We start from the raw sequence: 24835 nt of genomic DNA, 5'->3' as shown, positions 1-24835 counted from the left end.
GGTCGTTCCCTGTAGACCAGTATTATTTTCGGATGCACATCTGGAGGCATTCAGTAATATGTGGACTATCCGAGTGTTGATGAAACACAGAAATTGCATCGGGATTGAATACAACAGGCACCATGCGTACATTTCTCCATGGGAGTAATGTTTCAAACTGTCATCGCTTTGATCGTTCCCTGAAGACCAGTAGTAGTTTCCGATGCACATCTGGAGGCAATCTGTAATCTGTGGACCATCAAAGTGTTGATGAAACACAGAAATTGCATCATGAGTGAATACAACAGTCACCATCCGCACTTTCCTCCATGGGAGTATTGTCTGAAACAGTCTACGATTTGATCGTTCCCTGGAAGACCAGTAATATTTTCCGATGCACATCTCGAGGCAATCTGTAATCTGTGGACTATCAGAGTGTTGATGAAACGCAGAAATTGCATCGGGATTGAATACAACAGGCACCATGCGTACATTTCTCCATGGTGGTAATGTCTCAAACTGTCATCGCTATGGTCGTTCCCTGAAGACCAGTAGTAGTTTCCGATACACATCTGGAGGCATTCTGTAATCTGTGGACTATCCGAGTGTTGATAAAACACAGAAATTGCATCGGCATTGAATACAACAGTCACCATGCGCACCTTCCTCTATGGGAGTAATGTCTCGAACAGTCTACGCCTTGATTGTTCCCTGGAAGACCAGTAGTAGTTTCCGATGCACATCTGGAGGTATTCTGTAATCTGTGGACTATCCAGGTGTTGTTGAAACATAGAAATGGCATCGGCATTGAATACAACAGTCACCATGCGCACGCTCCTCCATGGGAATATTGTCTCAAACAGTCTACGCCTTGATCGTTCCCTGGAAGACCAGTAGTAGTTTCCGATGTTATCTGAAGGCATTCTGTAATCTGTGGACAATCAGAGTGTTGTTGAAACACAGAAATTGCATCGCGATTTGATACAAGAGTCACCATGCGCACTTTCCTCCATGGGAGTAATGTCTCAAACAGTCCACGCTTTCATAGTTCCCAGGAAGACCAGTAGTAGTTTCCGATGCACATGTGGTGGCATTCTGTAATCTGTGGACTATCAGAGTGTTGATGAAACACAGAAATTGCATCGGGATTGAATACAACAGTCACCATCCACACTTTCTTCCATGGGAGTAATGTCTGAAACAGTCCACGCTTTGATCGTTCCCTGGATGAACAGTAGTAGTTTCCGATGCACATCTCGTGGCATTATGTAATCTGTGGACTATCAGAGTGTTGATGGAACACAGAAATTGTATGGGGATTGAATACAACAGTCACCATGCGCACTTACCTCCACGGGAGTAATGTCCCAAACAGTCTATCCTTTGATCGTTCCCTGGAAGACCAGTAGTAGTTTCCGATGCACATCTGGAGGCATTCTGTAATCTGTGGACTATCATAGTGTTGATGAAACAAAGAAATAGCATCGGGATTGAATACAACAGTCACCATGCGCACTTACTTCCATGGGTGTAATGTCTGAAACAGTCTACGCTTTGATCGTTCCCTGGAAGACCAGTAGTAGTTTCCGATGCACATCTGGAGGCAATCTGTAATCTGTGGACCTTCAAAGTGTTGATGAAACACAAAAATTGCATCGGGATTGAATACAACAGTCACCATGCGCACTTTCCTCCATGTTAGTAATGTCTCAAACAGTCTACGCATTGATCGTTCCCTGGAAGACCAGTAGTAGTTTCCGATGCACATCTGGAGGCATTCTGTAATCTGTGGACTATCATAGTGTTGATGAAACAGAAATAGCATCGGGATTGAATACAACAGTCACCATGCGCCCTTTCCTCCATGGGAGTAATGTCTGAAACAGTCTACGCTTCGATCGTTCCCTGGAAGACCAGTAATATTTTCCGATGGACATCTGGAGGCAATCTGTAATCTGTGGACTATCAGAGTGTTGATGAAACGCAGAAATTGCATCGGGATTGAATACAACAGGCACCATGCGTACATTTCTCCATGGTGGTAATGTCTCAAACTGTCATCGCTTTGATCGTTCCCTCGAAGACCAGTAGTAGTTTCCGATGCACATCTGGAGGCATTCTGTAATCTGTGGACCTTCAAAGTGTTGATGAAACACTGAAATTGAATCTTGAGTGAAAACAACAGTCACCATCCGCACTTTCCTTAATGGGAGTAATGTCTGAAACAGTCTACGATTTGATCGTTCCCTGGAAGACCAGTAGTAGTTTCGATTCACATCTATGGACATTCTGTAATCTGTGGACCTTCAAAGTGTTGATGAAACACAGAAATTGCATCGGGATTGAATACAACAGTCACCATCCGCATTTCCCTCCATGGGAGTAATGTCCCAAACAGTCTACGCTTTGTTCGTTCCCTGGAAGACCTGTAGTAGTTTCCTATGCACATCTCGGGGCATTATGTAATCTGTGGACTATCATAGTGTTGTTGAAACACAGAAATTGAATCCGGATTGAATACAACATCCACCATGCGGACTTTCCTCCATGGGAGTAATGTCTCAAACTGTCATTGCTTTGATCGTTCCCTGAAGACCACTAGTAGTTTCCGATGCACATCTGGAGGCATTCTGTAATCTGTGGACTATCTGAGTGTTGATGAAACACAGAAATTGCATCGGGATTGAATACAACAGTCACCATGACCACTTTCCTCCGTGGGAGTAATGTCTCAAACAGTCAACGCTATGATCGTTCCCTGGAAGACCAGTAGTAGTATCGATTCACATCTGGAGGCATTCTGTAATCTGTGGACCTTCAAAGTGTTGATGAAGCACAGAAATTGCATCGGGATTGAATACAACAGTCACCATCTGCATTTCCCTCCATGGGAGTAATGTCTCAAACCGTCTACGCTTTGATCGTTCCCAGGAAGACCAGTTGTAGTTTCCGATGCACATCTGGAGGCATTCTGTAATCTGTGGACCTTCAAAGTGTTGATGAAACACAGAAATTGCATCGGGATTGAATACAACCGGCACCATGCGTACATTTCTCCATGGGAGTAATGTCTCAAACTGTCATCGCTTTGATCGTTCCCTGAAGACCAGTAGTAGTTTCCGATGCACATCTGGAGGCAATCTGTAATCTGTGGACCTTCAAAGTGTTGATGAAACACAGAAATTGCATCATGCGTGAATACAACAGTCACCATCCGCACTTTCCTCCATGGGAGTAATGTCTGAAACAGTCTACGCTTTGATTGTTCCCTGAAGACCTCTAGTAGTTTCCCATGCACATCTGGAGGCATTTTGTAATCTGTGGACTATCAGACTGTTGATGAAAAACAGAAATTGCATCGGGATTGAATACAACAGTCAATATTCGCACTTTCCTAGATGGGAGTAATGTCTCAAACAGCATACGGTTTGATCGTTCCCTGGAAGACCAGTAGTAGTTTCCGATGCACATCTGGAGGCAATCTGTAATCTGTGGACCTTCAAAGAGTTGATGAACACTGAAATTGAATCTTGAGTGAAAACAACAGTCACCATACGCACTTTCCTCCATGGGAGTAATGTCTGAAACAGTCTACGATTTGATCGTTCCCTGGAAGACCAGTAGTAGTTTCGATTCACATCTGGGGACATTCTGTAATCTGTGGACCTTCAAAGTGTTGATGAAACACAGAAATTGCATCGGGATTGAATACAACAGTCACCATCCGCATTTCCCTCCATGGGAGTATTGTCCCAAACAGTCTACGCTTTGTTCGTTCCCTGGAAGACCAGTAGTAGTTTCCGATGCACATCTCGGGGCATTCTGTAATCTGTGGACTATCATAGTGTTGTTGAAACACAGAAATTGAATCCGGATTGAATACAATAGTCACCATGCGGACTTTCCTCCATGGGAGTAATGTCTCAAACTGTCATTGCTTTGATCGTTCCCTGAAGACCACTAGTAGTTTCCGATGCACATCTGGAGGCATTCTGTAATCTGTGGACTATCTGAGTGTTGATGAAACACAGAAATTGCATCGGGATTGAATACAACAGTCACCATGACCACTTTCCTCCGTGGGAGTAATGTCTCAAACAGTCAACGCTATGATCGTTCCCTGAAGACCAGTAGTAGTTTCCGATGCACATCTGGAGGCAATCTGTAATCTGTGGACCTTCAAAGTGTTGATGAAACACTGAAATTGAATCTTGAGTGAAAACAACAGTCACCATCCGCACTTTCCTCCATGGGAGTAATGTCTGAAACAGTCTACGATTTGATCGTTCCCTGGAAGACCAGTAGTAGTTTCGATTCACATCTGGGGACATTCTGTAATCTGTGGACCTTCAAAGTGTTGATGAAACACAGAAATTGCATCGGGAATGAATACAACAGTCACCATCCGCATTTCCCTCCATGGGAGTAATGTCCCAAACAGTCTACGCTTTGATCGTTCCCTGGAAGACCAGTAGTAGTTTCCGATGCACATCTCGGGGCATTCTGTAATCTGTGGACTATCAGAGTGTTGTTGAAACACAGAAATTGCATCGGGATTGAATACAAGAGTCACCATGCGCAGTTTCCTCCATGGGAGTAATGACTCAAACAGTCTACGCTTTGATCGATCCCTGGAAGACCAGTAGTAGTTTCCGATGCACATCTGGAAGCATTCTGTAATCTGTTTACCATCATAGTGTTGTTGAAACACAGAAATTGAATCCGGATTGAATACAACAGTCACCATGCGGACTTTCCTCCATGGGAGTAATGTCTCAAACTGTCATCGCTTTGATCGTTCCCTGAAGACCAGTAGTAGTTCCCGATGCACATCTGGAGGCATTCTGTAATCTGTGGACTATCCGAGTGTTGATGAAACACAGAAATTGCATCGGGATTGAATACAACAGTCACCATGACCACTTTCCTCCGTGGGAGTAATGTCTCAAACAGTCTACGCTATGATCGTTCCCTGGAAGATCAGTAGTAGTTTCGATTCACATCTGGAGGCATTCTGTAATCTGTGGACCTTCAAAGTGTTGATGAAGCACAGAAATTGCATCCGGATTGAATACAACAGTCACCATCTGCATTTCCCTCCATGGGAGTAATGTCTCAAACCGTCTACGCTTTGATCGTTCCCAGGAAGACCAGTAGTAGTTTCCGATGCACATCTGGAGGCATTCTGTAATCTGTGGACCTTCAAAGTGTTGATGAAACACAGAAATTGCATCGGGATTGAATGCAACCGGCACCATGCGTACATTTCTCCATGGGTGTAATGTCACAAACTGTCATCTCTTTGATCGTTCCCTGAAGACCAGTAGTAGTTTCCGATGCACATCTGGAGGCAATCTGTAATCTGTGGACCTTCAAAGTGTTGATGAAACACAGAAATTGCATCATGAGTGAATGCAACAGTCACCATCCGCACTTTCCTCCATGGGAGTAATGTCTGAAACAGTCTACGCTTTGATTGTTCCCTGAAGACCACTAGTACTTTCCCATGCACATCTGAAGGCATTTTGTAATCTGTGGACTATCAGACTGTTGATGAAAAACAGAAATTGCATCTGGATTGAATACAACAGTCAATGTTCGCACTTTAATAGATGGGAGTAATGTCCGAAACAGCATACGCTTTGATCTTTCCCTGGAAGACCAGTAGTAGTTTCCGATGCACATGTGGTGGCATTCTGTAATCTGTGGACTATCAGAGTGTTGATGAAACACAGAAATTCCATCGGGATTGAATACAACAGTCACCATGCGCACTTTCCTCCATGGGAGTAATTCTCAAACAGTCTATGCTTTGATCGTTCCCTCGAAGACCAGTTGTAGTTTCCGATGCACATCTGGAGGCATTCTGTAATCTGTGGACCTTCAAAGTGTTGATGAAACACTGAAATTGAATCTTGAGTGAAAACAACAGTCCCCATCCGCACTTTCCTCCATGGGAGTAATGTCTGAAACAGTCTACGATTTGATCGTTCCCTGGAAGACCAGTAGTAGTTTCGATTCACATCTGGGGACATTCTTTAATCTGTGGACCTTCAAAGTGTTGATGAAACACAGAAATTGCATCGGGATTGAATACAACAGTCACCATGCGGACTTTCCTCCATGGGAGTAATGTCTCAAACAGTCTACGCTTTCATCGTTCCATGGAAGACCAGTAGTAGTTTCCGATGCACATCTGGGGGCATTCTGTAATCTGTGGACTATCAGAGTGTTGTTGAAACACAGAAATTGCATCGGGATTGAATACAACAGCCAGCATGCGCACTTTCCTCCATGCGAGTAATGTCTCAAACAGTCTACGCTTTGATCGTTCCCTGGAAGACCAGTAGTAGCTCCGATGCATATCTGAAGGCATTCTGTAATCTGTGGACTATCAGAGTGCTGATGAAACACAGAAATTCCATCGGGATTGAATACAACAGTCACCATGCGCACTTTCCTCCATGGGAGTAAATCTCAAACAGTCTACGCTTTGATCGTTCCCTGGAAGACCAGTAGTAGTTTCCGATGCACATCTGGAGGCATTCTGTAATCTGTGGACCTTCAATTGTGTTGATGAAACTCAGAAATTGAATCTTGAGTGAAAACAACAGTCACCATCCGCACTTTCCTCCATGGGAGTAATGTTTGAAGCAGTCTACGATTTGATCGTATCCTGGAAGACCAGTAGTAGTTTCGATTCACATCTGGAGTCATTCTGTAATCTGTGGACATTCAAAGTGTTGATGAAACACAGAAATTGCATCGGGATTGAATACAACAGTCACCATCCGCATTTCCCTCCATGGGAGTAATGTTCCAAACAGTCTACGCTTTGATCGTTCCCAGGAAGACCAGTAGTAGTTTCCGATGCACATCTGGAGGCATTCTGTAATCTGTTTACTATCATAGTGTTGTTGAAACACAGAAATTGAATCCGGATTGAATACAACAGTACCATGCGTACATTTCTCCATGGGAGTAATGTCTCAAACTGTCATCGCTTTGATCGTTCCCTGAAGACCTGTAGTAGTTTCCGATGCACATCTGGAGGCATTCTGTAATCTGTGGACTATCAGAGTGCTGATGAAACACAGAAATTCCATCGGGATTGAATACAACAGTCACCATCCGCACTTTCTTCCATGGGAGTAAAGTCTGAAACAGTCCACGCTTTGATCGTTCCCTGGAAGACCAGTAGTAGTTTCCGATGTTATCTGGAGGCATTCTGTAATCTGTGGACCTTCAAAGTGTTGATGAAACACAGAAATTGCATCGGGATTGAATACAACCGGCACCATGCGTACATTTCTCCATGGGAGTAATGTCTCAAACTGTCATCGCTTTGATCGTTCCCTGAAGACCAGTAGTAGTTTCCGATGCACATCTGGAGGCAATCTGTATTCTGTGGACCTTCAAAGTGTTGATGAAACACAGATATTGCATCATGAGTGAATACAACAGACACCATTAGCACTTTCCTCCATGGGAGTAATGTCTGAAACAGTCTACGCTTTGATCGTTCCCTGGATGACCAGTAGTAGTTTCGATTCACATCTGGAGGCATTCTGTATTCTGTGGACCTTCAAGGTGTTGATGAAACACAGAAATTGCATCGGCATTGAATACAACAGTCACCATGCGCACCTTCCTCCATAGGAGTAATGTCTTGAACAGTCTACGCCTTGATCGTTCCCTGGAAGACCAGTAATATTTTCCGATTCACATCTGGAGGCAATCAGTAATCTGTGGACTATCAGAGCGTTGATGAAACGCAGAAATTGCATCGGGATTGAATACAACAGGCACCATGCGTACATTTCTCCATGGCGGTAATGTTTTAAACTGTCATCGCTACGGTCGTTCCCTATAGACCAGTATTAGTTTCCGATGCACATCTGGAGGCATTCAGTAATCTGTCGACTATCCGAGTGTTGATGAAACACAGAAATTGCATCGGGATTTTTATACAACAGTCACCATGCGCACTTTCCTCCATGGGAGTAATGTCTGAAACAGACTACGCTTTGATCGTTCCCTGGAAGACCAGTAATATTTTCCGATGCACATCTGGAGGCATTCTGTAATCTGTGGACTATCAGACTGTTGATGAAACACATAAATGGCATCGGGATCGAATGCAACAGTCAATATTCGCACTTTCCTCCATGGGAGTAATGTCTCAAACAGCATACGCTTTGATCGTTCCCTGGAAGAACTGTAGTAGTTTCTGATGCACATCTGGAGGCATTCTGTAATCTATGGACTATCAGAGTGTTGATGAAACACAGAAATTGCATCGGGATTGAATACAACAGTCACCATGCGCACATTCCTCCATACTAGTAATGTCTGGAACAGTCTACGCTTTGATCGTTCCCTGGAGGACCAGTAGTAGTTTCCGATGAACATCTGGAGGCAATCTGTAATCTGTGGACTATCAGAGTGTTGATGAAACGCAGAAATTGCATCGGGATTGAATACAACAGGCACCATGCGTACATTTCTCCATGGTGGTAATGTCTCAAACTGTCATCGCTATGGTCGTTCCCTGTAGACCAGTATTAGTTTCAGATGCACATCTGGAGGCATTCAGTAATCTGTGGACTATCCGAGTGTTGATGAAACACATAAATTGCATCGGGATTGAATACAACAGTCACCATGCGTACATTTCTTCATTTGAGTAATGTCTCAAACTGTCATCGCTTTGATCGTTCCCTGAAGACCAGTAGTAGTTTCCGATGTACATCTGGAGGCATTCTGTAATCTGTGGACTATCCGAGTGTTGATGAAACACAGAAATTGCATCGGGATTGAATACAACAGTCACCATGACCACTTTCGTCCGTGGGAGTGATGTCTCAAACAGTCTACGCTTTGATCGTTCCCTGGAAGACCAGTAGTAGTTTCCGATGCACATCTGAAGGCATTCTGTAATCTGCAGTCTATCCGGGGTGTTGATGAAACACAGAAATTGCACCGGCATTGAATACAACAATCACCATGCGCACGCTCCTCCACGGAGTAATGTCTGAAACAGTCTACGCTTTGATCGTTCCCTGGAAGACCAGTAATATTTTCCGATGCACATCTGGAGGCATTCTGTAATCTGTGGACTATCAGACTGTTGATGAAACACATAAATGGCATCGGGATCGAATGCAACAGTCAATATTCGCACTTTCCTCCATGAGAGTAATGTCTCAAACAGCATACGCTTTGATCGTTCCCTGGAAGAACAGTAGTAGTTTCTGATGCACATCTGGAGGCATTCTGTAATCTGTGGACTATCAGAGTGTTGATGAAACACAGAAATTGCATCGGGATTGAATACAACAGTCACCATGCGCACATTCCTTCATACTAGTAATGTCTGGAACAGTCTACGCTTTGATCGTTCCCTGGAAGACCAGTAGTAGTTTCCGATGAACATCTGGAGGCAATCTGTAATCTGTGGACTATCAGAGTGTTGATGAATTGCAGAAATTGCTTCGGGATTGAATACAACAGGCACCATGCGTACATTTCTCCATGGTGGTAATGTCTCAAACTGTCATCGCTATGGTCGTTCCCTGTAGACCAGTATTAGTTTCCGATGCACATCTGGAGGCATTCAGTAATCTGTGGACTATCCGAGTGTTGATGAAACACAGAAATTGCATTGGGATTGAATACAACTGGCACCATGCGTACATTTCTTCATTTGAGTAATGTCTCAAACTGTCATCGCTTTAATCGTTCCCTGAAGACCAGTAGTAGTTTTCGATGCACATCTGGAGGCATTCTGTAATCTGTGGACTATCCGAGTGTTGATGAAACACAGAAATTGCATCGGGATTGAATACAACAGTCACCATGACCACTTTCCTCCGTGGGAGTGATGTCTCAAACAGTCTACGCTATGATCGTTCCCTGGAAGACCATTAGTAGTTTCCGATGCACATCTGGAGGCATTCTGTAATCTGCAGTCTATCCGGGGTGTTGATGAAACACAGAAATTGCACCGGCATTGAATACAACAGTCACCATGCGCACGCTCCTCCACGGAGTAATGTCTCAAACAGCATACGCTTTGATCGTTCCCTGGAAGACCAGCAGTAGTTTCCGATGCACATCTGGAGACAATATGTAATCTGTGGACTATCAGAGTGTTGATGAAATACAGAAATTGCAACGGGATTGATACAACAGTAACCATGCACCCTTTCCTCCATGGTAGTTATATCTCAAAGAGTCTACGCTTTGATCTTTCCCAGGAATACCAGTAGTAATTTCTGATGCACATCTGGAGACAATATGTAATCTGTGGATTATCAGAGTATCGATGAAACACAGAAATTGCATAGGGATTCAATACAACAGTCACCATGCGCACTTTCCTCCATGGGAGTAATGTCTAAATCAGTCTACGCTCTGATCGTTCCCTGGAAGACCAGTAGTAGTTTCCAATGCACATCTGGAGGCATTCTGTAATCTGTGGACTATGAGACTGTTGATGAAACACATAAATGGCATCGGGATCGAATGCAACAGTCAATATTCGCACTTTCCTCCATGGGAGTAATGTCTCAAACAGCATACGCTTTGATCGTTCCCTGGAAGAACAGTAGTAGTTTCTGATGCACATCTGGAGACATTCTGTAATCTGTGGTCTATCAGAGTGTTGATGAAACACAGAAATAGAATCGGGATTGAATACAACAGTCAGCATCCTCACTTTCCTCCATGGGAGTAATCTCTGAAACAGTCTACGCTTTGATCGTTCCCTGGAAGACCAGTAGTAGTTTCCGATGCACATCTGGAGACAATCTGTAATCTGTGGACTATCCGAGTTTTGATGATACACAGAAATTGCGTTGGGATTGAATACAACAGTCACCATCAGCACTTTCCTCCATAGGAGTAATGTCTCAAACAGTCTACGCTTTGATCGTTCCCTGGAAGACCAGTAGTAGTTTCCGATGCACATCTGGGGGCAATCTCTAACCTGTGGATTATCAGAGTGTTGTTGATACACAGAAATTGCATCGGGATTGAATACAACAGTCACCATGCGCACTTTCCTCCATGGGAGTAATGTCTCAAACAGCATACGCTTTAATCGTTCCCTGGAAGAACAGTAGTAGTTTCCGATTCACATCTAGGGGCATTCTGTAATTTGTGGACTATCAGAATGTTGATGAAACACAGAAATTGAATCGGGATTGAATACAACAGTCAGCATCCACACTTTCCTCCATGGGAGTAATCTCTGAAACAGTCTACGCTTTGATCGTTCCCTGGAAGACCAGTAGTAGTTTCCAATGCACATCTGGAGGCAATCTGTAATCTGTTGACCTTAAAAGTGTTGATGACAGAAAGAAATTGCATCAGGAGTGAATACAACAGTCAGCATCCGCACTTTCCTACATGGGAGTAATGTCTGAAAGAGTCTGCGCTTTGATCGTTCCCTTGAAGACCAGTAGTAGTTTCCGATGCACATCTGGAGGCATTCTGTAATCTGTGGACTATCAGAGTGTTCATGATACACAGAAATTCCATCGGGATTGAATACAACAGTCACCATGCGCACTTTCCTTCATGGGAGTAATTCTCAAACAGTCTACGCTTTGATCGTTCCCTATAAGACCAATAGTAGTTTCCGATGCACATCAGGAGGCATTCTGTAATCTGCGGTCTATCCGGGTGTTGATGAAACACAGAAATGGCATCGGCATTGAATACAACAGTCGCCATGCGCACTTTCTTCCATGGGAGTAATGTCTCAAACAGACTACGCTTTGATCGTTCCCTGGAAGACCAGTAGTAGTTTCCGATGTTATCTGGAGGCATTCTGAATTCTGAGGACATTCAGAGTGTTGTTGAAACACAAAAATTGCATCGCGATTTAATACAAGAGTCACCATGCGCACTTTCCTCCATGGGAGTAATGTCTCAAATAGTCTACGCTTTCATCGTTCCCAGGATGACCAGTAGTAGTTTCCGATGCACACGTGGTGGCATTCTGTAATCTGTGGACTATCAGAGTGTTGATGAAACACAGATATTGCAATAGGATTGAATACAACAGTGACCATCCGCACTTTCCTCCATGGGGGTAATGTCTGAAACACTCCACGCTTTGATCGTTCCCTGGAAGAACAGTAGTAGTTTCCCATGCACATCTGGTGGCATTATGTAATCTGTGGACTATCAGAGTGTTGACGGAACACATAAATTGTATCGGGATTGAATACAACAGTCATCATGCGCACTTTCCTCCACGGGAATAATGTCTCACACAGTCTACGCATTGATCGTTCCCTGGAAGACCAGGAGTAGTTTCCGATGCACATCAGGAGGCATTCTGTAATCTGTGGACTATCATAGTGTTGATGAAACAGAAATTGCATCGGGATTGAATACAACAGTCACCATGCCCACTTTCCTCCATGGGAGTTATATCTCGAACAGTCTACGCTTTAATCGTTCCCAAGAAGGGCAGTAGTAGTTTCCGATGCACATCTGGAGGCAATCTGTAATCTGTGGACTATCAGAGTGTTGATGAAACACAGAAATTGCATCGGGATTGAATACAACAGGCACCATGCGTACATTTCTCCATGGCAGTAATGCCTCAAACTGTCATCGCTTTGATCGTTCCATGAAGACCAGTAGTAGATTCCGATGCACATCTGGACGCATTCTGTAATCTGTGGACTATCCGAGTGTTGATGAAACACAGAAATTGCATCGGGATTGAATACAACAGGCACCATGCGTACATTTCTCCATGGCAGTAATGCCTCAAACTGTCATCGCTTTGATCGTTCCCTGAAGACCAGTAGTAGTTTCCGATGCACATCTGGAGGCATTCTGTAATCTGTGGACTATCCGAGTGTTGATGAAACACAGAAATTGCATCGGGATTGAATACAACAGTCACCATGACCACTTTCCTCCATGGGAGTAATGTCTCAAACCGTCTACGCTTTGATCGTTCCATGGAAGACCAGTAGTAGTTTCGATTCACATCTGGAGGCATTCTGCATTCTGTGGTCTATCCGGGTGTTGATGGAACACAGAAATTGCATCGGCATCGAATACAACAGCCACCATGCGGACGCTCCTCCATGGGATCAATGTCTCAAACAGTCTACGCCTTGATCGTTCCCCGGAAGACCAGTAGTAGTTTCCGATGTCATTTGGAGGTATTCTGTAAAGTGTGGACTATCAGACTGTTGATGAAACACAGAAATGGCATGGGGATTGAATACAACAGTCACCATGCGCACTTTCCTCCACGGAGTAATGTCTCAAAGAGCATACGCTTTGATCGTTCCCTGGAAGACCAGTAGTAGTTTCCGATGCACATCTGGAGGCATTCTGTAATCTGTGGTCTATCCGGGTGTTGATGAAACACAGAAATTGCATCGGCATTGAATACAGCAGTCACCATGAGCACGCTCCTCCATGGGATTAATGTCTCAAACAGTCTACGCCTTGATCGTTCCCTGGAAGTCCAGTAGTAGTTTCCGATGTTATCTGGAGGCATTCTGTAATCTGTGGACTATCAGACTGTTGATGAAGCACATAAATGGCATGGGGATTGAATACAACAGTCACCATGCGCACTTTCCTCCACGGAGTAATGTCTCAAACAGCATACGCTTTGATCGTTCCCTGGAAGACCAGTATTAGCTTCCGATGCACATCTGGAGACAATCTGTAGTCCGTGGACTATCAGAGTGTTTATGAAATACAGAAATTGCATGGGGATTGAATACAACAGTCACCATCCGCACTGTCCTCCATGGGAGTAACGTCTGAAACAGTCTACGCTTTGATCGTTTCCTGGAAGACCAGTAGTAGATTCCGATGCACATCTGGAGGCATTCTGTAATCTGTGGACTATCAGAGTGTTGATGAAAACAGAAATCCCATCGGGATTGAATGCAACAGTCAAATTGCGCACTTTCCTCCATGGGAGTAATTCTCAAACAGTCTACGCTTTGATCGTTCCCTGGAAGAGCAATAGTAGTTTCCGATGCACATCTGGTGGTAAACTCTAATCTGTGGACTATCAGAGTGTTGATGAAACACAGAAATTGCATCGGGATTAAATACAACAGTCACCATGCGCACTTTCCTCCATAGGAGTAATGTCTGAAACAGTCTACGCTTTGATCGTTCCCTGGAAGACCAGTAGTAGTTTCCGATGCACATCTGGAATCATTCTGTAATCTGTGGACTATCAGGGTGTTGATGAAAACAGAAATCCCATCGGGATTGAATACAACAGTCAAATTGCGCACTTTCCTCCATGGGAGTAATTCTCAAACAGTCTACGCTTTGATCGTTCCCTGGAATAGCAATAGTAGTTTCCGATGCACATCTGGAGGCATTCTGTAATCTGTGGACTATCAGAGTGTTGATGAAAGACAGGAAGTGCATCGGGATTGAATACAACAGTCACCATGCGCACTTTCCTCCATGGGAGTAATGTCTGAAACACTCCACGCTTTGATCGTTCCCTGGAAGAACAGTAGTAGTTTCCCATGCACATCTGGTGGCATTATGTAATCTGTGGACTATCAGAGTGTTGACGGAAAACATAAATTGTATGGGGATTGAATACAACAGTCATCATGCGCACTTTCCTCCACGGGAATAATGTCTCAAACAGTCTACGCATTGATCGTTCCCTGGAAGACCAGGAGTAGTTTCCGATGCACATCAGGAGGCATTCTGTAATCTGTGGACTATCATAGTGTTGATGAAACAGAAATTGCATCGGGATTGAATACAACAGTCACCATGCGCACTTTCCTCCATGGGAGTTATATCTCAAACAGTCTACGCTTTAATCGTTCCCAAGAAGGGCAGTAGTAGTTTCCGATGCACATCTGGAGGCAATCTGTAATCTGTGGACTATCAGAGTGTTGATGAAACACAGAAATTGCATCGGGATTGAATACAACTGGCACCATGCGTACATTTCTCCATGGCAGTAATGCCTCAAACTGTCATCGCTTTGATCGTTCCATGAAGACCAGTAGTAGATTCCGATGCACATCTGGACGCATTCTGTAATCTGTGGACTATCCGAGTGTTGATGAAACACAGAAATTGCATCGGGATTGAATACAACAGGCACCATGCGTACATTTCTCCATGGCGGTAATGCCTCAAACTGTCATCGCTTTGATCGTTCCCTGAAGACCAGTAGTAGATTCCGATGCACATCTGGAGGCATTCTGTAATCTGTGGACTATCCGAGTGTTGATGAAACACAGAAATTGCATCGGGATTGAATACAACAGTCACCATGCGCACTTTCCTCCAAGGGATTAATGTCTGAAACAGTCTACGCTTTGATCGTTTTCTGGAAGACCAGTAGTAGTTTCCGATGCACATCTGGAATCATTCTGTAATCTGTGGACTATCAGAGTGTTGATGAAAACAGAAATCCCATTGGGATTGAATACAACAGTCAAATTGCGCACTTTCCTCCATGGGAGTAATTCTCAAACAGTCTACGCTTTGATCGTTCCCTGGAAGAGCAATAGTAGTTTCCGATGCACATCTGGAGGCATTCTGTAATCTGTGGACCTTCAAAGTGTTGATGAAACACAGATATTGCATCATGAGTGAAAACAACAGTCACCATCCGCACTTTTCTCCATGGGAGTAATGTCTGAAACAGTCTACGCTTTGATCATTCCCTGGAAGACCAGTAGTAGTTTCGATTCACATCTGGAGGCATTCTGTAGTCTGTGGACCTTCAAAGTGTTGATGAAACACTGAAATAGGGATTGAATACAACAGTCACCATATGCATTTCCCCCAATGGGAGTAATGTCTCAAACAGTCTACGCTTTGATCGTTCCCTGGAAGACCAGTAGTAGTTTCCGATGCACATCTGGAGGCATTCTGTAACCTGTTTACTATCATAGTGTTGTTGAAACACAGAAATTGCATCGGGATTAAATACAACAGTCACCATGAGGACTTCCCTCAATGAGAGAAATGTCTCAAACAGTCTACGCTTTGATCGTTCCCTCGAAGAAACGTAGTAGTTTCCGATGCACATCTGGGTGCATTCTGTAATCTGTGGACTATCCGAGTGTTGTTGAAACACAGAAATTGCATCGGGGTTGAATACAACAGTCACCATGACCACTTTCCTCCATGGGAGTAATGTCTCACACAGTCTACGCTTTGATCGTTCCCTGGAAGACCAGTAGTAGTTTCGATTCACATCTGGAGGCATTCTGTAATCTGTGGACCTTCAAAGTGTTGATGAAACACAGAAATTGCATCGGGATTGAATACAACAGTCGCCATGCAGACTTTCCTCAATGAGAGTAATGTCTGAAACAGTCTACGCTTTGATCATTCCCTGGAAGACCAGTAGTAATTTCGATTCACATCTGGAGGCATTCTGTAGTCTGTGGACCTTCAAATTGTTGATGAAACACAGAAATTGCATCGGGATTGAATACAACAGTCACCATCCGCATTTCCCTCCATGGGAGTAATGTCTCAAAACGTCTACGCATTGATCGTTCCCAGGAAGACCAGTAGTAGAATCGGATGCACATCTGGAGGCATTCTGTAATCTGTGGACTATCAGAGTGTTGATGAAAACAGAAATCCCATCGGGATTGAATACAACAGTCAAATTGCGCACTTTCCTCCATGGGAGTAATTCCCAACAGTCTACGCTTTGATCGTTCCCTGGAAGAGCAATAGTAGTTTCCGATGCACATCTGGTGGCATTCTCTAATCTGTGGACTATCAGAGTGTTGATGAAACACAGAAATGGCATGGGGATTGATAACGACACTCACCATGCGCACTTTCCTCCACAGGAGTAATGTCTCAAACAGTCTACGCTTTGATCGTTCCCTGGAAGACCAGTAGTAGTTTCGAATCACATGTGGAGGCATTCTGTAGTCTGTGGACCTTCAAAGTGTTGATGAAACACAGAAATTGCATCGCAATTGAATACAACAGTCACCATCCGCAATTCCCTCCATGGGAGTAATGTCTTAAACAATCTACGCTTTGATCGTTCCCTGGAAGACAAGTAGTAGTTTCCGATGCACATCTGGAGGCATTCTGTAAACTGTTTACTATCATAGTGTTGTTGAAACACAGAAATCGCATCGGGATTGAATACAACAGTCACCATGCGGACTTTCCTCAATGGGAGTAATGTCTCAAACAGTTTACGCTTTGATCGTTCCCTGGAAGAAACGTAGTAGATTCCGATGCACATCTGGGAGCATTCTGTAAGCTGTGGACTATCAGAGTGTTGTTGAAACACAGAAATTGCCACGGGATTGAATACAACAGTCACCATGCGCAAATTCCTCCATGGAGTAATGTCTCTAGCAGTCTACGCTTTGATCGTTCCCTGGAAGACCAGTAGTAGTTACGACTCACATATGGAGGCATTCTGTAATCTTTGGACCTTCAAAGTGTTGATGAAACACAGAAATTGCATCGGCATTGAATACAACACTCACCATGCTCACCTTCCTCCATGGGAGTAATGTCTCGAACAGTCTACGCTTTGATCGTTCCCTGGAAGACCAGTAGTAGTTTCCAATGCACATCTGGGGCATTCTGTAATCGGTGGACTATCAAAGAGTTGTTGAAACACAGAAATTGCAACGGGATTGAATACAACAGTCACCTTGCGCACGCTCCCCCATGGGATTAATGTCTCAAACAGTCTACGCCTTGATCGTTCCCTGGAAGACCAGTAGTAGTTTCCGATGTTATCTGGAGGCATTCTGTAATCTGTGGACTATCAGACTGTTGATGAAACACAGAAATTGCACCGGGATTGAATACATCAGTAACCATGCACACTTTCCTCCATGGGAGTTATATCTCAAACAGTCTACGCTTTGATCTTTCCCAAGAAGGCCAGTAGTAGTTTCCGATGCACATCTGGAGGCAATCTGTAATCTGTGGACTATCAGAGTGTTGATGAAACACAGAAATTGCATCGGGATTGAATACAACAGGCACCATGCGTACATTTCTCCATGGTGGTAATATCTCAAACTTTCATCGCTATGGTCGTTCCCTGTAGACCAGTAGTAGTTTCCGATGCACATCTGGAGGCAATCTGTAATCTGTGGACTATCAGAGTGTTGATGAAACACAGAAATTGCATCGGGATTGAATACAACAGGCACCATGCGTACATTTCTCCATGGTGGTAATATCTCAAACTTTCATCGCTATGGTCGTTCCCTGTAGACCAGTAGTAGTTTCCGATGCACATCTGGAGGCATTCTGTAATCTGTGGACTATCCGAGTGTTGTTGAAACACAGAAATTGCATCGGGATTGAATACAACAGTCACCATGACCACTTTCCTCCATGGGAGTAATGTCTCAAACAGTCTACGCTTTGGTCGTTCCCTGGAAGACCAGTAGTAGTTTCGATTCGCATCTGGAGGCATTCTGTAATCTGTGGACCTTCAAAGTGTTGATGAAACACAGAAGTTGCATCGGGATTGAATACAACAGTCACCATGAAGACTTTCCTCCATGGGAGTAATGTCTCAAACAGTCTACGCTTTGATCGTTCCCTGGAAGACCAGTAGTAGTTTCCGATGCACATGTGGGGCATTCTGCAATCTGTTGACTATCAAAGTGTTGTTGAAACACAGAAATTGCATCGGGATTGAATACAACAGTCACCATGCGCATTTCCTTCCATGGGAGTAATGTCTCAAACAGTCTACGTTTTGATCGTTCCCAGGAAAACCAGTAGTAGTTTCCGATGCACATCTGGAGACAATCTGTAATCTATGGACTATCAGAGTGTTTATAAAATACAGAAATTGCATTGGGATTGAATACAACAGTCACCCTCCGCACTTTCCTCAATGGGATTAACGTCTGAAACAGTCTACGCTTTGATCGTTCCCTGGAAGAGCAATAGTTGTTTCCGATGCACATCTGGTGGCTTTTTCTAATGTGTGGACTATCAGAGTGTTGATGAAACACAGAAAATTCATCGGGATTGAATACAACAGTAACCATGAAAACTTTCCTCCATGGGAGTAATAGCTCAAACAGCCTACGCTTTGATCATTCCCAGGAAGACCAGTAGTAGTTTCCGATGCACATCTGGAGGCATTCTGTAATCTGTGGACTATCAGACTGTTGATGAAACATAGAAATTGCATCCGGATTGAATTCAACATTCAATATTCGCTCTTTCCTCCATGGGAGTAATGTCTCAAACAGCATACGCTTTGATCGTTCCCTGGAAGGCCAGTAGTTGTTTCCGATGCACATCTGGAGGAATTCTGTAATCTGTGGACTAACAGAGTGTTGATGAAACTCAGAAATTGCATCGGGATTGAATACATCAGTCACCATGCGCACTTTCCTCCATAGGAGTAATGTCTGAAACAGTCTACGCTTTGATCGTTCCCTGGAAGACCAGTAGTAGTTTCCGATGCACATCTGGAATCATTCTGTAATCTGTGGACTATCAGAGTGTTGATGAAAACAGAAATCCCATCGGGATTGAATACAACAGTCAAATTGCGCACTTTCCTCCATGGGAGTAATTCTCAAACAGTCAACGCTTTGATCGTTCCTTGGAAGAGCAATAGTAGTTTCCGATGCACATCTGGTGGCATTCTCTAATCTGTGGGCTATCAGAGTGTTGATGAAACACAGAAATGGCATCGGGATCGAATACAACACGCAATATTCGCACTTTCCTCCATGGGAGTAATGTCTCAAACAGTCTACGCTTTGATCGTTCCCTGGAAGAAACGTAGTAGTTTCCGATGAACATCTGATGGCATTCTGTAATCTGTGGACCATCAGAGTGTTGTTGAAACACAGAAATTGCATCGGGATTGAATACAACAGTCACCATGCGCACTTTCCTCCATGGGAGTAATGTCTCTAACAGTCTACGCTTTGATCGTTCCCTGGAAGACCAGTAGTAATTTCGACTCACATCTGGAGGCATTCTGTAATCTGTGGACCTTCAAAGTGTTGATGAAACACAGAAATTGTATCGGCATTGAATACAACAGTCACCATGATCACCTTCCTCCATGGGAGTAATGTCTCGAACAGCCTGCGCCTTGATCGTTCCCTGGAAGACCAGTATTAGTTTCCGATGCACATCTGGGGTATTCTGTAATCTGTGGACTATCAAAGTGTTGTTGAAACACAGAAATTGCAACGGGATTGAATACAACAGTCACCATGCGCACTTTCCTCCATTTGAGTAATGTCTCAAACAGTCTACGCTTTGATCGTTCACTGGAAGACCAGTAGTAGTTTCGATTCACATCTGGAGGCATTCTGTAATCCCTGGACCTGCAAAGTGTTGATGAAACACAGAAATTGCATCAGCATTGAATACAACAGTCACCATGCGCACTTTCCTCCATAGGAGTAATGTCTGAAACAGTCTACGCTTTGATCGTTCCCTGGAAGACCAGTAGTAGTTTCCCATGCACATCTGGAGGCATTCTGTAATCTGTGGACTATCAGAGTGCTGATGAAAACAAAAATCCCATCAGGATTGAATACAACAGTCAAATTGCGCACTTTCCACCATGGGAGTAATTCACCAACAGTCTACGCTTTGATCGTTCCCTGGAAGAGCAATAGTAGTTTCCTATGCACATCTGGTGGCATTCTCTAATCTGTGTACTATCAGAGTGTTGATGAAACACAGAAATGGCATGGGGATTGATAACGACAGTCACCATGCGCACTTTCCTCCACGGGAGTAATGTCTCAAACAGTCTACGCTTTGATCGTTCCCTGGAAGACCAGTAGTAGTTTCGACTCACATATGGAGGCATTCTGTAATCTGTGGACCTTATAAGTGTTGATGAAACACAGAAATTGCATCGGCATTGAATACAACAGTCACCATGCTCACCTTCCTCCATGGGAGTAATGTCTCGAACAGTCTACGCCTTGATCGTTCCCTGGAAGACCAGTAGTTGTTTCCGATGCACATCTGCGGCATTCTGTAATCTGTCGACTATCAAAGTGTTGTTGAAACACAGAAATTGCAACGGGATCGAATACAACAGTCACCATGCGCACTTTCCTCCATTTGAGTAATGTCTCAAACAGTCTACGCTTTGATCGTTCCCTGGAAGACCAGTAGTAGTTTCGACTCACATCTGGAGGCATTCTGTAGTCTGTGGACCTTATAAGTGTTGATGAAACACAGAAATTGCATCGGCATTGAATACAACAGTCACCATGCTCACCTTCCTCCATGGGAGTAATGTCTCGAACAGTCTACGCCTTGATCGTTCCCTGGAAGACCAGTAGTTGTTTCCGATGCACATCTGGGGCATTCTGTAATCTGTCGACTATCAAAGTGTTGTTGAAACACAGAAATTGCATCGGGATTGAATACAACAGTCAACATGCGCACCTTCTTCCATGGGAGTAATGTTTCAAACAGTCTACGTCTTGATCGTTCCCTGGCAGACCAGTAGTAGTTTCCGACTTTATCTGGAGGCATTCTGTAATCTGTGGACTATCAGACTGTTGATGAAACACAGAAATGGCATGGGGATTGAATACAACAGTCACCATGCGCATTTTCCTCCACGGAGTAATGTCTCAAACAGCATACGCTTTGATTGTTCCCTGGAAGACCAGTAGTAGTTTCTGATGCACATCTGGAGACAATCTGTAATCTGTGGACTATCAGAGTGTTGATGAAAACAGAAATCCCATCGGGATTGAATACAACAGTCAAATTGCGCCCTTTCCACCATGGGAGTAATTCTCAAACAGTCTACGCTTTGATCGTTCCCTGGAAGACAAGTAGTACTTTGCGATGCACATCTGGAGGCAATCTGTAATCTGTGGACCTTCAAAGTGTTGATGAAACACAGAAATTGCATCATGAGTGAAAACAACAGTCACCATCCGCACTTTTCTCCATGGAAGTAATGTCTGAAACAGTCTACGCTTTGATCGTTCCCTGGAAGACCAGTAGTAGTTTCGATTCACATTTGGAGGCATTCTGTAGTCTGTGGACCTTCAAAGTGTTGATGAAACACAGAAATTGCATCGGGATTGAATACAACAGTCACCATCCGCATTTCCCTCAATGGGAGTAATATCTCAAACAGTCTACGCTTTGATCGTTCCCTGGAAGATCAGTAGTAGTTTCCGATGCACATCTGGAGGCATTCTGTAAACTGTTTACTATCATAGTGTTGTTGAAACACAGAAATTGCATCGGGATTGAATACAACAGTCACCATGCGGACTTTCCTCAATGGGAGTAATGTCTCAAACAGTCTACGCTTTGATCGTTCCCTGGAAGAAACGTAGTAGTTTTCGATGCACATCTGGGGGCATTCTGTAATCTGTGGATTATCAGAGTGTTGTTGAAACACAGAAATTGCAACGGGGTTGAATACAACAGTCACCATGCGCACTTTCCTCCATGGGAGTAATGTCTCTAACAGTCTACGCTTTGATCGTTCCCTGGAAGACCAGTAGTAGTTTCGACTCACATATGGAGGCATTCTGTAATCTGTGGACCTTATAAGTGTTGATGAAACACAGAAATTGCATCGGCATTGAATACAACAGTCACCATGCTCACCTTCCTCCATGGGAGTAATGTCTCGAACAGTCTACGCCTTGATCGTTCCCTGGAAGACCAGTAGTTGTTTCCGATGCACATCTGGGGCATTCTGTAATCTGTCGACTATCAAAGTGTTGTTGAAACACAGAAATTGCAACGGGATTGAATACAACAGTCACCATGCGCACTTTCCTCCATTTGAGTAATGTCTCAAACAGTCTACGCTTTGATCGTTCACTGGAAGACCAGTAGTAGTTTCGATTCACATCTGGAGGCATTCTGTAATCTGTGGACCTGCAAAGTGTTGATGAAACACAGAAATTGCATCGGCATTGAATACAACAGTCACCATGCGCACTTTCCTCCATAGGAGTAATGTCTGAAACAGTCTATGCTTTGATCGTTCCCTGGAAGACCAGTAGTAGTTTCCCATGCACATCTGAAGGCATTCTGTAATCTGTGGACTATCAGAGTGTTGATGAAAACAGAAATCCCATCAGGATTGAATACAACAGTCAAATTGCGAACTTTCCACCATGGGAGTAATTCTCAAACAGTCTACGCTTTGATCGTTCCCTGGAAGAGCAATAGTAGTTTCCGATGCACATCTGGTGGCATTCTCTAATCTGTGGACTATCAGAGTGTTGATGAAACACAGAAATGGCATGATGATTGATAACGACAGTCACCATGCGCACTTTCCTCCACGGGAGTAATGTCTCAAACAGTCTACGCTTTGATCGTTCCCTGGAAGACAAGTAGTAGTTTGCGATGCACATCTGGAGGCAATCTGTAATCTGTGGACCTTCAAAGTGTTGATGAAACACAGAAATTGCATCATGAGTGAAAACAACAGTCACCATCCGCACTTTTCTCCATGGGAGTAATGTCTGAAACAGTCTACGCTTTGATCGTTCCCTGGAAGACCAGTAGTAGTTTCGATTCACATTTGGAGGCATTCTGTAGTCTGTGGAACTTCAAAGTGTTGATGAAACACAGAAATTGCATCGGGATTGAATACAACAGTCACCATCCGCATTTCCCTCAATGGGAGTAATATCTCAAACAGTCTACGCTTTGATCGTTCCCTGGAAGATCAGTAGTAGTTTCCGATGCACATCTGGAGGCATTCTGTAAACTGTTTACTATCATAGTGTTGTTGAAACACAGAAATTGCAACGGGATCGAATACAACAGTCACCATGCGCACTTTCCTCCATGGGAGTAATGTCTCAAACAGTCTACGCTTTGATCGTTCCCTGGAAGAAACGTAGTAGTTTCCGATGCACATCTGGGGGCATTCTGTAATCTGTGGACTATCAGAGTGTTGTTGAAACACAGTAATTGCATCGGGATTGAATACAACAGTCACCATGCGCACTTTCCTCCATGGGAGTAATGTCTCTAACAGTCTACGCTTTGATCGTTCCCTGGAAGACCCGTAGTAATTTCGACTCACATCTGGAGGCATTCTGTAATCTGTGGACCTTCAAAGTGTTGATGAAACACAGAAATTGTATCGGCATTGAATACAACAGTCGCCATGCTCACCTTCCTCCATGGGAGTAATGTCTCGAACAGTCTACGCCTTGATCGTTCCCTGGAAGACCAGTATTAGTTTCCGATGCACATCTGGGGCATTCTGTAATCTGTGGACTATCAAAGTATTGTTGAAACACAGAAATTGCAACGGGATTGAATACAACAGTCACCATGCGCACTTTCCTCCATTTGAGTAATGTCTCAAACAGTCTACGCTTTGATCGTTCACTGGAAGACCAGTAGTAGTTTCGATTCACATCTGGAGGCATTCTGTAATCTGTGGACCTGCAAAGTGTTGATGAAACACAGAAATTGCATCAGCATTGAATACAACAGTCACCATGCGCACTTTCCTCGATAGGAGTAATGTCTGAAACAGTCTACGCTTTGATCGTTCCCTGGAAGACCAGTAGTAGTTTCCCATGCACATCTGGAGGCATTCTGTAATCTGTGGACTATCAGAGTGTTGATGAAAACAGAAATCCCATCAGGATTGAATACAACAGTCAAATTGCGCACTTTCCACCATGGGAGTAATTCTCCAACAGTCTACGCTTTGATCGTTCCCTGGAAGAGCAATAGTAGTTTCCGATGCACATCTGGTGGCATTCTCTAATTTGTGGACTATCAGAGTGTTGATGAAACACAGAAATGGCATGGGGATTGATAACGACAGTCACCATCCGCATTTCCCTCAATG

This window comes from Schistocerca gregaria, chromosome 11 (assembly GCF_023897955.1).
Source record: "Schistocerca gregaria isolate iqSchGreg1 chromosome 11, iqSchGreg1.2, whole genome shotgun sequence".
Classification (NCBI taxonomy): Eukaryota; Metazoa; Arthropoda; class Insecta; order Orthoptera; family Acrididae; genus Schistocerca; species Schistocerca gregaria.
The sequence above is the reverse complement of the archived record's forward strand: the minus strand, read 5'-3'. Positions refer to the sequence as shown.